The sequence below is a fragment of the Lagenorhynchus albirostris genome, chromosome 1 (genome assembly GCF_949774975.1).
Source record: "Lagenorhynchus albirostris chromosome 1, mLagAlb1.1, whole genome shotgun sequence".
NCBI classification, from domain to species: Eukaryota; Metazoa; Chordata; class Mammalia; order Artiodactyla; family Delphinidae; genus Lagenorhynchus; species Lagenorhynchus albirostris.
Window position 1 is genome coordinate 76,231,373 of NC_083095.1, and position 9,208 is coordinate 76,240,580.

Below are 9,208 nucleotides of genomic sequence, written 5' to 3' on the forward strand. Positions count from 1 at the left end.
CATGATTTTGTCTTTAGTATCAAAACACTGCTAAATGTGAGCTTGTTCTGTTATTTCATTAGTTTAATCACCACATCAACAGCCACTGAATTATCAGCCAATGTCATTATGCCATTATTTGTAATCCAGGGACGTTGTAAGATATAGTCTTGGGAAACAGTCTTCTGCATTGTGGTAAAAACAACTGTTGAGGATATCGGCCACAGGGTTTCACAGAGTCATCTGATGTCTAGCACTTGCAATTTCTTCACCCCCAGGGTACTCTTGAGATGTGTGCCCTTAACCTGATGAAAGGGAGATGCCAACTGACAATACCTTTCTGCACACGGCTTTCCGAATGCAGTGGTAATAACATTTTATAATTATAAACACTGCTTGGTTTAGCCTCTCTTTTGAACAGAGTTGATTAAATATGACCAAATCTTTGATTTGGGGCTTCAGTTTTTCTACTGTCCTTGGGTTTTTTATTCTTCTGTGAAAGCATTTTTCCAGGTAGAATTTTTCAACTTAAACCTCGAGATACAGCTGTTTATAAAAGTATGAAAAGTATACAGCTGTTTATAAAAGTATCTTAAACCTCGAGATATGAAAGCGGTTTATAGAAGTATAAAGTATGAAGAGTGTACAACTGCTGAGAAGTGAGCTGACTGATGTTACAGAGTACACAGAGAAATATTTAAGGTGTTAATTGTTATGGGTTTATTTCAATGTGATGAATAATCAGTGTGTCAACTCTGTGGTTTCATATGTATTACCGCTTAGAACAAAACTGTGTCAAAAACTGAGTTGATAAAAAGGAAATATTAATAATACAGATGGAATGGAGCTATGGTGCAGGATATCTGATGTCTCGGAAACCCTGAGATAAACAGTCAGGCTTGCCTGGGTCTATGCCCTAATTGTCTTGTTTCTCAGTTTGAGCTATTCCACTTGTTTCTCAACAATAGTCATTACTGCTGATAATTTTTAGTAGTTAAGGCTTTCCTTTTGATGCCATTCAGGCTAATTTTGGGCCTCTTAACTGTTAAGGTATGTTGTTTCTCCAAAGCCAGAATATTTTCCTGTGTGGAATGTTATCTCCTACTTCACCTCAGTCTCACGTGAGAGGAACAAGCTTGTTTGTCTGTTAAAGCGCACGGGCTTTAAAAAAAAAGACAGATCAGAGTTTGACTCACAGCTCTGCTCTTCACCAACCATGTGACCTCACTCAAGGAGTTTGCCTTCTCTTTTCTACCAGGGAAACAGTAAAATTCTTTCTGGATACACAGACATGCTAATTCTGATGGTGGGTCATGCTGGATGTTGAGCACAGGTGAAAACACTAGAAAGTGTAGGGAGTGTTACCAGCTGGACAGCATTATTGTGAGGCTTAATCCCAATTGCCTGGTATGAAATAGGTGCATCAAAGAGGTGGTGGCTTTCTTGTTATTTTCAACCCTTTTTGCATGTATTTTCAACACTCCATAAGGTATAAATATCATGAATGATGCTGAGATATTTTAGGCTGTATAGCACCCATCAAAGCTTTCTCTTAGGTTTAATAAGTTTTAGGCCTTCTGTTTTCCTATTAGACCAGAGGATGGTGAACCTCACTGGAGAGTGCCAAGAGCGGAACCACTCCATTAATGTTTGCTGACTGACAGGTATCCCCAAGTGCATTAGCCAGTCTTCACATCTAGACAGCTTCAGAGGCCTAAGATCAGCCTGTAGTCTTCTGTGATGATCTTTTATCTCGCTCAATTAAACAACAGTTCTGAGGGGTAGGGATTTGCATGCTGCCTGCAATATAATAGTTAAATGATTTTCTCGATAATAGTAAAGCAACAGTAACAGTAATAAATATACATGCTCCATTAGTCAGGTTTCTCCAGAGAAACAGAACCAATGTTATTAAATATATATAAAGAGATTTGTAGTAAAGAATTGATTCATACAATTATGGAGGCTGGCAAGTTCTAAGATCTCCAGGGTGAGTCAGCAAGCTAGAGACCCAGGAGAGCTGTGGGTGTAGTTCTAACGCAAAGGCAGGCAGGCAGGCTGTAGACCCATGAAGAGTTGATGTTTCAGTTTGAGTCAAAAGGCAGGAAAAAGCCGATGTCCCAGTTTGAAGGCCGTCAGGCAGGAGAATTCTGTCTTATTTGGGGGAAGGGTCAGCCTTTTTGTTCTATTCAGGCCTTCAACTGACTGCATGAGGCCCACCCACATTAGGGAGACAATCTGTTTTACTCAGTCTACCAATTTAAATATGAATGTCATCTAAAACCACCCTCACAGAAATACCCAAGATAGTATTTGATTGAACATCTGGGCACCCCATGGCCCAGTCAAGACGACACAAAGTTAACCATCACATATACATACATATATTTTATTTCAGGTAATCGAACTATTCCTTCTGGATTTAGGTATAATCTTTAAAAAAAATAAGATTTACATAGTAGAAAATTTTGGAAACGAGGATTGCATTTTCTGTAGACATTCCATCACACACACACACACACACACACTCACACACACACACCCTACTCCTTTATCAGGAATTCAGAGAATTACAAGAGTCTCAGTTGGAAGGAACTTGGACATTTGTTCCAAGTCCTTCATTTAACATCTGAGGACCAGAATGGTAGAGTGATTTATCTAGCTGACACAGAAAAGTAGAGATAGAACTGGGAAGGAAACACATGGCTCCTTGAAACAAGGATTCCATAAGTACTACACGGCTATTTAAAAAACAAGGTGGGTCTATGTACAACCTGTAGAGATCTCCAGGAGAACGTGCAGAGTCAAGGTAGTGGGACAGAGGGAAGGAAGGAGGGAGGAGCTGGAACTCGTTACACAAGAGGAAGGAAAGTATGACAAAGTGAGCTTCTCAGATGAGTACTTAGACGAGTGAGGAAGAGGAGAAAGGGAGAGTCCCGAGGGCCTGGAATCTGGAGGAGGAGGGACTGGTAACTAGGGGAAGTGAGACAGAGATGCCCTACTCTCTATCCGTCCATTCCCTCTTCCAGGACCGAGAACATGACTCAGATGCGTATCCTCTTCCTACGCACTCCTGGACAAGACAGTTTTCTTCTAGGCCAAGAACTTTGTAAATTTCCTCAATTGACTCCTCAGCATCATTAGTAAGGGTTAGGGGGCACTCCTTGCATTGGAATAAGACCTCCCCACCCCAGTAGGGTTGATTCTCCAGGCTCAGCAGCATCAGGCATGGTTGATCACTCCATTGTCCTTGATGAGGCTGACCTGGCAATGGGGCTTCTTGTGACACAAACAAGGGTGAAACGCATTGTGAGATCAGTCCCAATGACTTCAAGACAGATAGTTGTGTCAATCTGCATGTTGGGTCTGGGACACCACTGTCTCCTGGCTCTTTCATGAGCCCTAATTTAAAATGCTACAGGTAGAGAATTCCCTGGTGGTCCAGTGGTTAGAACTCTGTGCTCTGGCTGCCGAGGACAGCTGGGTTCAATCCCTGGTAGGGGAACTAAAATCCCACAAGCTGCCCTTGCAAATAAATAAATAAAATGCTCCCCGTAGTTTCCCCACCCCTCCATTCTTCTTCCTGCTGTATTTCCCCCCCTAGAGCTCATCACCCTGTCTATATAACTTACATATTTATTATGTTTATTGTCTCTTTTTTGTCTGCTGTATTCTCTAATGACTCCCACATACCTCTAACGGTGTCTCACACATAGGTACTCAAAAGATGTTTGCTGACTAAGCCTCCTCAGATCAATTGTCACGACACAATATTCCTGAGATGTCAAGGTCCCTGACTGATTTAGGCTCCATGCCAGCCCTTAGCAGCTAGCTGCTTGTGCAACTGAAGCTCCACGCTGATCACCCACGAGGTCTAATAGGGGTCAGGTGTAGACACCTCCTTTCCTAGTAGGACAAGTGCTGGTGATCCAATCCCCTTTTGTTTGGTGAACCTCAGTGTTTCCTTCTAACGCTTCCGCTCCGGAATCCGCACCCCTCGTTGACCCCAGCCGGCTGCCTCTCTCACAGCCTCTCCGATGGCTGAGGGCCTTTGACCGCAAAGCGGAGCCATGTGTAAATGCGCCTTCCCGCCAACAGAGGGCAGGTGCTGCTGCGAAATTCTGTGCTGGGCTCGCGCCTTGCTCCAGCCTTGCCGGTTTTCTTGGCGAGTTCTCCCCTCTTCCCCAAACTCCTCGCGCCCTCTTCCTGGGCGGGATTGAAGAAAACCGGGCCCGGAGAGTCAGCAAGCTCTTGCGTACGCGCGACTGTGGTGATGCAGCTACTCGGAAAGCCATGCTCCCACCGTGGGATGATGCTCTCCGGGCTCACTGACCGATCTGCGCACGGCCGCTCTAATACAACTCCGCTGGTGCTGACCCTGAGCCCCGAGTGACCGGGCCCACAGCGTTTTCCTTCGAGTCTCTTCACCCCCAAAGCCCCTGCCACCGCGGGGGCAGATCACGGGCTCCCGAGAGGGGTCTGGAGGCTCTACCCAGATTGGATCAAAGCAGAGGGTCTCTGCTTCCTTCATAGAAAATAACCTCAGACTTGCGAGCACAGCCCGAGGACAAGGCGCTGGCAGGAGAGGAGGGGGCGCGGAGTAGGGGCGACCCCACCTCTCCCCTCGCCTTTGCTCTAGCAGGCGGGTTCCCACGGCCGCCACCTTGGCCGGCAGGGGCCGCTGCGCCGACTGGACCCCGCGGGCCGAGCGGGACCAGAACTTTTACCTCCTGGTTCTTAGTGATGGCTTCGAACTTTCAAAAGCCTCCTTCAATCACTGAGGAAAACCGCAGAATAATAAGTAAGTAGGCTTCAGATAATGAGCGCCTACTGTGTATCACGAACTCTCCATCACGAAGGTGGCTGATCTGCGGAAGGAGGGCCGGGCGAGGAAGGAGGGATGTCTGTGGCGCTCTGCTTCTCCGCCTCGCCGGCAGACGTGGGAGTTTCGAGGTCAGCTCTATGCTGCATCACCAAGGCAATTTACGTTTTATTTCATCACTTCATTGTTTGAACTTTCTATGACCAGGGACCCTTCCTTACTCGACTGAGAAAGGGCTACAGTGAGGTAGCCTATTTGACTTTTTCCGTTCAAAATACAGATGCGTTGTACCTGCAAATGGCAGACGTAAATGCAAACGTTGAGAGCAAATCTAGTAAAAAGGATGTCTTCCTCTGGTCCTTGTCTAACAGGCCCCAAATTTATTTTCCAGACGCAATTATTTTTCAGGTTTTTTTTTGTTATACTTTTACAGTCTTTATATAATCTACACATGTTAAACACATTTCTAAGTTTGTTGACATGAGTATAGATGCGAGTGTTTCCTCTTTTTTTCCCGCCACAAGTAGTAACATTTTATATTCAGTGTTCTACACCATTACCTCTTTCCCAGCGACAATATATTTTGGACATATTCCATGCCCGTGCAAGAGTGTACCTTATTCTATTTAGTGGCTGTATAGTATTCTTTTGTAAGGATATACCATTGTATTTTATACAGTCCCATATTCAGGATATTCTCTTTGTTTCCAAACTTTTACTAGTATAAACAAGTTGGAATGATTATAGTGGAACAAAGCAGCAACATTAAGCACCATGTGTTTACTTATAGTGCATGTGCTATTGGCAAGTCACCCCATATACTTGTCACGGGCTTCCTAGGGCCTTATGTGCTGAAGCTCCTGCATGGGTGGAGGGTGGGGAATGCTGTGGCCTGACAACAGAAAAGCCTTCCAGATGCACATGGTGTCACTGGATCTAATGAAGCCTAGGGAAAGTGAACATTTTCAGCACAACTCAGTTATTTTTTCTTGTAACAGGACTCTGAGGAGTCAGTATCAATTGGATCAAACTTTGGTCTTTTAATACTGGAGAGGGTTAAAATAATAACCATGTTTATATATGGAGGACAAACGAAGATGCCAAGATAGATAACTAACTTACTTTTATATTCACACTGAACATATTCTAGAGCAAATTGAAAGTTCTCATTTGTAAAACAATTTCTGTATTTAAACTGACCCTCACAATAGCCCAGAAGGCAGGTACAATTATCCCCATTTTAGAGGTTATACTGAGGCCCAAAGAGTGAACGTAATAGCAGGTAGAAGCAGAGCCACAAGTGACTCCTTCAAAGCGTGATGTTCTCCTACATTGTTGGCTGCTTCTTAGAAGGAGGCAGGATGCATAGTAGGTTTAAGGTAAGTTTCATCCATTCAGGTGGACTTTGAGTCTCTTGTCTAAGATGGGCATATCATCCAGGCTGAAATACCTGCTTCATCAGGTATGTCAGGGTTTCGTTTCCTAGGTAATAATGTTTCCTTAATAAAATGTATTTATAGAATGTGAATCTCCATTCTAATGGTTCTCTCACCTTTTATACCCCCAAGGACCCTTGTTATTTTCCCTTCATGCAGAAGCTATATTTATAAACACAAGTAATAAAATTATTTTTTGCCATTTTAATTGATCACATATTATATATATAATATAATATATACTATATATATTATATATATATTATATGTATAATTATTATATATATAATAATATATAAATATATATATTATATGTATAATTATTACGTGATACTTTTGAGTACCTGAGTTAAATGGTTTTACCATGGCATAGATACTTTCTGTTCAGTTGTTTCATTAGCCTCTGCTATTCCTCCTTAATATAGGTAAACGTGTGTTTCTTTTTGGATATTTGCAATAACATATAGTATAATACTTGCACTCTAGTAAAGCAGTTGTCAAAGTTGTTTCTAAGGACCCTGATGGCTTCCAACAATCGGAATGAATTTGGGAATAGATTCTCTGTTAATCAACCCTTTAGTTGAGAATGCGGCGTGGCCAACGCTTTGATGGCAGCCTGTGAGACCCTGAGTGGAGGACCCAGAAAAACTGTGCCTGGATTCCTGATCCACAAAAACCGTGAGATAATAATTATATGTTGTTTTTAAGCTGCTAACTTTTCATTAATTTATTATGCAAAGATGAAAAGTTGATATGATCTATGTGTCTTCATTCATTCAAACACTTTACTTAACATCTGATCGGTACCAGGTACTATTCTAGGCACAAGGGATGTAGCAATGTACTGAGGCCTTTTATTCCATGTAATGGGTCTCAGCCAAAACCTTTGATCATTTCTCCCTTTATTCAACGGGAAAATGTCACAATGACAGGTAGGTCAGTTGTGTGCACTCAGGTGATGACTGGGTCAAGTTAACACAGGTTTATCCTAGGATATAGGTGCATGATTAGAAGTATTTGTAGCTGGAGTTGTCTTGGGCTCCCAAGGCAAATGGTACCTCCACTTCCTCTCACCTTGGAATAGCCCCAATATCGAGACACTATCAATTTCCATCATAGGCTTCTGAAGTCAGGATCAGTTAAAGTGAGTCCCAAATGCCAGGCTGGGGACAGGTTACAACAGAAACACCTGAAGAAAGATTTGGAAGTGCTGACTCCTGAGCTCCCAAACTCTGCAGTTTTCTAAATGAACAAGGGCATAGGCAAGATTCACTTTGTGACTGAGTGGAACACAAAGATTAGGTATTGGTGATCACCACAGTGCCTTAGTTTCTTCTCAGGGGTCTTAATAAAGACCATGGAAAGTGCCCACTGAATTCAACCTCATCTGACCTCTCAGTAAAACAATCCCCATTCTGAGACTCTGCGGAGGTCATGATGAGTGACCAAATACAACGTTGTATGTATTGGTTGGCTATGACCAATATCCACTGCCTAGAATAATAGCTTGATACCAGAAAAAGCATGATTGGATTTCTGGCCTCACAAAATGTCAAAGGAGAGCAGCAGGGTGGGTATGAACCCAGGTTTCAGTATGGGACAACCTCACCTCGACCACACACCCCGACCTCTGCCCAATATTCCGTAGCAGCAAGACTAAGAGTTTTTGCTCTAGGTATCACTTTACACTCTAAAAGTTGAGAACAGCAAAGAACTTTTGTTTATGTTGATTATACCTATTTATATTTACCGTGTTAGAAATTTGAACCAAGAAATTTTAGAATGCTTAGTAATTAATTCAAAAATCACCTAATAACAATATTGAATCATTAAATGTTGATATATATTATATATTTTTCAAAAAACTTATTTTCTAAAACAAAAAACAGTAATAAGAAGAATGCCGTTGTTTCACATTTTCTTTACTGGCTGACTCTATATTGACAGCTGGATTCTCACATCTGCTTTTGCATTCATCCATTGTGCTATGTTGTTTTGCTAAACTGTGTAAAGAGAACCTGGCCTCACATAGATATGTGGTTTGAAAGGTAAGAACCTAATAGATACTGTGAAAGGGTTTGTGGGACCACCAGGTTCCTCGAACCATACTTGACCTGATCAGTGCATGCATCTCTCATTTCTTAGGTCACAGTTGTTGATTCTGAGATCAACCCTTAACACAATCAGATATGTTTGATGGGAATGTTGGCGTATGAAGACAGGGCCATCCTCTGCTGAACTTATTCCTGAGAGGGTATATGGTTTGGAGTTGTTGCAGTCACCTTACAAAAATGTGAGAGAAATTTGCCTGAAATGTGCACCAAGATCTAGGAGAGATGGAAATGGAGAAAGAGAGAGAAACTTTGGTTCTCTTTTCATCATCTGAGTTCTGATAAGCTGCACATTAAGCCATAACAGCCCGTTATTTCTCAGGACAGTTTAACTGTTCTTGCAGATTGTTAGGACATCATCAGCAAGGCCAAGTACTTGTGGAAGGAAGGGGATTCGGCACACCGTTGTGGCTGGAGGAGCTCCTGAAACTATCAGAGCTGTGGAGGACCCTGTGGGTCACAAGCCGGTCAAAATCCACGGGAAAGTGTAGAGGATATTAAAATAGATGAATAAATGAATTAATTTAATCCTCCACTTGGTTTTGAATCTCTTTGTTTTTTAGATAACTGCTCATGATGAAAGGATTGTGGCAAATGGCTCTCGCATTTTGTAAGAGAGCAAATGAAGAATTTGTTGTTTCTCATTATTAGCTGTGTCCTAGGTTCTTGACTCCCCTCCAGACAAATTTCACCTCACAGGTGAGACTGAATTTCTGGTAAGTTCAGAAGTGCACTGGCCTGATATAGGTGGGTCCTGATGTCTTTTGCCAGATTTGGTAATGTCCAGATGGTGCGCCATGGGTCGTATTTTCTAACTCAGTGAGAATGTGTGAACGATTTGATCTACTCGGTGCTCCTGT

The 9,208-nt window shown here is 42.5% G+C and overlaps 1 long non-coding RNA gene across 1 annotated transcript; it reads left to right on the forward strand.

Annotated features, from left to right (window-relative positions):
* The first annotated feature begins 4,737 nt into the window (after positions 1-4,737).
* LOC132530829 (uncharacterized) lies at positions 4,738-8,835 on the forward strand. The gene is made up of 3 exons (XR_009543906.1): positions 4,738-4,780; positions 6,818-6,915; positions 8,693-8,835. It is a non-coding gene; the product is annotated as an uncharacterized LOC132530829 (long non-coding RNA).
* Positions 8,836-9,208: the final 373 nt, after the last annotated feature.